General features: G+C 43.9%; 1 long non-coding RNA gene across 1 annotated transcript; it reads left to right on the top strand.

The window, feature by feature from the left end:
* The first annotated feature begins 1,356 nt into the window (after positions 1-1,356).
* On the top strand, positions 1,357-4,161 carry LOC104513508. Its single transcript, XR_727927.1, has 2 exons — positions 1,357-1,543; positions 2,670-4,161. It is a non-coding gene; the product is annotated as an uncharacterized LOC104513508 (long non-coding RNA).
* Positions 4,162-4,427: the final 266 nt, after the last annotated feature.

Below are 4,427 nucleotides of genomic sequence, written 5' to 3'. Positions count from 1 at the left end.
TTCTGGATGGCATCCCTTCCTTCCCTCCAGCGTCTCCCTCAGATGCTGATTTGCTTCAGCACCGGAACTTCTGGCCCACCATGGTCAGTGTGAAAGAGAAAGTCAGCACTGGCCCAGTTCGAGTGACAGGTGCCAGTCGAGCTACACACAACCTACACCGGCAGAACCGAAAGAACCCTGGTGCCTCAAGCACCCTTGGAAAAGCTGCGAAACAAACTACTGCCTCGGTCGTTTGTCTCCTCAAAACACGGATGAAGGAAGCAGAAAACATCAGAATTTTTTTCTTAGCTGTTTTTTCCCACTGTTCTTGCTTGCAAACGGCTAAAAGAACAAGGCAGCTGGTTTGCACAGCATTACTTTAAAGGTAATTCCATATTTCACCTCGGCAATGTCGGCACACAGTGCTGCTTTTTTAAACATCGCTATTGCAGTTTAAGATTATCTCGAGTTAAGCTCTTTGACTTTAAATATACAACATTTTAGATCTGCTTTTAAGCATCTAAACAGGCCTGGTTTGCAAAGATACCTCTCCCAGTTATATGGACCTCCTGACTCACAGGACCCTTTTTTAGGAGCTCACATCCCAGTTCAAGTACCCAAACCACAGAGTTCCTGACTAACCCCTAATGCTGAACAGCTGTTGAGCGAACACACATGCCACACGATGATCTCATCACCCATTACAGGATAAACAGAATTAGGCTGGGTTGGCAATAGCTCCATCGCGGTTTTGCCCACGGCCTTCCACAAAACAACATGCATTTAAGGTCTGTTGTGCAAAAGCAGACTGGCAAGAGGAGCTGAGTGTTTTGTTTCTGCCCCATCCCTCATGCCAGAGGACTTCGAGAGGCTCCTTCTGTTCCAACGACGCGGCTCACAGTGACAGGAACTGCTGACCCTCCGTGGCAATATGCGTATGAGCAGCGTAAGGAGCACTCAGCCCTAGCCGTCTTTCTGCCACCCCACAGGCAGAATGGGAGGTGTGTTCACTTCTCTTGCGCTGCAGTTCAGAGCTCAGCATATCCATACAGAATCAACGGCCCTTTGGTTTAATGAGCCTGGGATGTAAATGCTGTGGCTGAAGAGAAGACACGCAGGAACCAGAATCTTTAATGAATGTAAAATGTGGTCTGGATTTTGAGGTGAGCTGCATTCTGCCCTCCAAGTCCAGCTTATGCACGGGGTAGGGGAAAACAGTGCTGCTGATGGTGCCATCATTCCAATTACCAGGCCCCGTGCACTGGAATCCTTTATTGGGAATTATTTATGATGAATAGGGACTACCATCCTTACCCTATGAGAAGACCTTTGCTTCCAACAGTTTGTTCTTGACTGTTTTGCTTCTGTCTTCCACAGGTATTCTCAAACGCCACAGATGTTTCAAAGTTTGGAAGTGCAGACTTCCAGCAGCAGCTCTCCAATCATACTGATGGGACAAGCCGTGTTAAACCAAGGGTTCGCCACTCCGCCTCCTTCCCAGCCATCCTCTCTGCCACCTATGCAACTCCAGCACCAACAGCATCAGCAGCAACGCTACCTGCAGGTAGGGTAGGGCAAAGAGGATGATGCACAAAATGTACAGGTGGACTAAGGCAGCGAGCGGGCTCTGGCAAACGGGGTCCCAGGTTTCAGCGGGAGCCCGGTCGTGGCAGCAATGGCCATTTTAGAGATACTGAAATGTGTGAGACGCTGATACAGTGCCGTGTACCCTTCCATATGGGAAAGATAATCAGATTATCCTGGATATATTTAAAGTGTGTTTCTAGATGGAGAAAATTGCTGCCTTAGGATTTATTCTGTACTCTTTATTTGCTATAAATTTTGCTTAGTTTACAAGTCAAAAGATTATTTTTAATTACCAGCATCGACATAAAATGAGATCTAGATCAGATATCTGGATCCCTTCAGTAAATTAACATGTTTTCTCAACTCCACAAGGCAAAGAAGATAAACTGGAGCACATTGCCTGGAAGACCCAGGTGATCTGAAGATGTGAAAATACTTTTTACCTAATTCAACACATATTAAAGTAATGGGGAAGAGGGGAAATTAGGTGTCTGTGTTAACTCAAAAGGAGCTGAACTGAGTCTATAAAACCTGATCACATATCCACTGGCATCACTGAAAGAGTATCATCAACCTCAAATGATTAAACTTTTGCTATTGAAATGAAATCCCTATCAAAGCTGAGAATTAATGAAAAAACTATGGCAGATACCGCTCCCCGTAAAAGCATCTGCAAAATGCACACGGGTTTCACCACTGCAAGGTCACACCCCGCTGTAAACTCACAAAAGGGAGGGGCTGGAAGGGGCAGCATGAGGTACACTAGGATTCCCTGTTCCACTTGAGTTTCATTTCTGTCATCCATCTGGGTCATTTCTGGCAGGTTCGCCCACCCCGTTCCTAAACCAGCTTTTCAGGATAACCTGCAAATCCTAGGCAGCACATTCCTGTTAGAAAACTCTTCTCAATGCCTAATTGTAATGTTCTTTATTGTGATTTATGCCCATTCCTTCTAGCATTAGGTAATCTAACCCCATGCCAAACAGCCCCAGCAATGAAAGCCAGCAAAGTAGTCGTATTCTTAAGCGCTCCCTATGCTGAGGGCGAAGAGCTTTAACATGTGAAAGAGTCGAACACCACGATGAATTTTATTTTATCTGTAGGTGCAAACACCAAGTTCTTTGCACAGCGAGCCACCCGATTCTTTGCTCCTGCCACCTTACTCGCCACAGCAAGGAAATCTGGGATATCATCAGACACAGCAGCAGCAGCAGCAACTAACATCAAGAAGAAGCAATAGCTTATCGGAATCGTCAAACTTACCACAGCCACTGCGATAAGAGTCCCACCAGCACAATCAATGCACGATTAGCTTTAACCAATGGGCACACAGGGCAGAAGAGAATGACTCTGTAATTACTGTTTCGGCTTTTGCACAAGTATTTCCTTTCAAAGCTCTGTGACAGAAGTACGCCACAGAGCGCAGACTGCCACAGACAGCGCGTTTACGGCACGCCGGATGCAGCTTGCGCTGTCACGCGAGCACGGTACGTACTGGCAGAGCAACACACAGAGGAACACTATCCTGTACAGCCTCCGTCCCCCCTGGGTGCACGGGAGGAGGCGTTCAGTCTTGGCGTCTCACTGAAAGCGATCTGGCGATTCCAAAAGCCTGTCGACAGACTCATGAGGTACTTGGCCTTCACTGTTTCGGTTCTTCTTTTGTGTATGAAAAGCACTGCGTCAAAGGTCTATCGAGGAGAGAACAAGAGATTATTTTTATTATGATTATTGTTATTATTTTGCACAACTGCACAGAGGACAAAACCTAGGCACTTTCTGTAAAGAGAAGTTTGTCTCCTTATTCTTGTGGCCAAATTAGCACATCCAGTGGAGGAGAAAGCCCAGTCGTTGCTGAAGATGTCATAACCCTTGATTTAGAGTCTGAAAAGTATTATGCAGCTTACCCTAACTGTTTGACCCGACTAGGAACAAACAAATGAACCCACAACCCACACTGGACTGTTTTCTATGTGAATTGTGATTGCGAAACAGAACCACAACCATGCAACTCTCCGACACTGCAACACGGATCCTTCTTCAACCTAAATAACTCGCCTACTGCAAGTCTCTGGGGAATATGCACTGTGTTTTGGCCCACTGACTCGGGATGCTGCAGACTATTACATATCTCTTTCATTATAACATTTAGGATTGAATTTTCCTTTGGGGAGGGGGGGAAAAAAAAAAGAAAGAAATGCACTTTTCGCTTTTTTTGTATGTTTTCTGTTGATATGTTTCTAAGAAAGATTTTATGTAATTATTAAATAAAAAGTAGTGTATTGTACAGCTGTTGTAATAATGACCTATTTCTATATAAAATAAAATTATATGGAATTATGTGGAAATTATTTTGTATATGAAATATCAACTCATTTCACAAGTATAAAGATAGTGCTTGTGCTTTTTTGTGAGTGGATATTTTGTAATAAACTAATGAATTAGAAATGGGTTTTTTTGTGAAGGAAACTGCTGTTTCATGCTATATACAACTCAAACTATTTTTTTTTTTTTTTTTGCCATTTAATGATGGACAGTTGTCTCTATTTGTAGAATAAAATAAAATAGCCGAAAGGCTTTATTGCAGGACTTGCACACAATTTCCTGTGGCTGTTCAACTATGTGATTCACTTTAGACTGTTGATGTCTGGCCATAGACTGGCGAGGTGTTTAGCACCCAGTTAGCAAAAACAAGTATTGTCCTATGGGATCTTTGTCACAGCATACACAACAGGAATGATAGCTCAGGAACTGTATTAGCTGCTAGTCAAGACAACACGTTTTAAGCTCCTTTAAAACTTCAAAGACCTCAGGCACCTCTGTACTTCCAACCAGACTGGACAAAACAATTTAAAGAATGG

This window comes from Eurypyga helias, unplaced genomic scaffold (assembly GCF_000690775.1).
Source record: "Eurypyga helias isolate BGI_N326 unplaced genomic scaffold, ASM69077v1 scaffold47658, whole genome shotgun sequence".
NCBI lineage: Eukaryota > Metazoa > Chordata > Aves > Eurypygiformes > Eurypygidae > Eurypyga > Eurypyga helias.
This window is presented reverse-complemented; position numbering and strand designations above follow the sequence as displayed.